The following is a 546-nucleotide window of genomic DNA, read 5'->3' on the forward strand; positions in this document are numbered from 1 at the left end:
CTCAGGTGCCGAGTAACAGGACGGTGAAAACAGTGAGTTTGTGTTAGACGCGATTCATGCTCTAGGCTGGGAGCGCAAGCTTACTGCTTTTTCAAACACGGTCTACACCTCTCAGGTGCCGAGTTACAGGACGGTGAAAACAGTGAGTTTGTGTTAGACGCGAATCGTGCTCTGATTCATGCTCTAGGCTGGGAGCGAAAGCTTATTGCTTTTTCAAACACGGTCTACACCTCTCAGGTGCCGAGTTACAGGACGGTGAAAACAGTGAGTTTGTGTTAGACGCGAATCGTGCTCTGATTCACGCTCTAGGCTGGGAGCTCAAGCTTATTGCTTTTTCAAACACGGTCTACACCTCTCAGGTGCCGAGTTACAGGACGGTGAAAACAGTGAGTTTGTGTTAGACGCGAATCGTGCTCTGATTCATGCTCTAGGCTGGGAGCGCAAGCGTAATGCTTTTTCAAACACGGTCTACACCTCTCAGGTGCCGAGTTACAGGACAGTGAAAACAATGAGTTTGTGTTAGACGCGAATCGTGCTCTGATTCAT

Source organism: Eleutherodactylus coqui, unplaced genomic scaffold, assembly GCF_035609145.1.
Source record: "Eleutherodactylus coqui strain aEleCoq1 unplaced genomic scaffold, aEleCoq1.hap1 HAP1_SCAFFOLD_42, whole genome shotgun sequence".
NCBI classification, from domain to species: domain Eukaryota; kingdom Metazoa; phylum Chordata; class Amphibia; order Anura; family Eleutherodactylidae; genus Eleutherodactylus; species Eleutherodactylus coqui.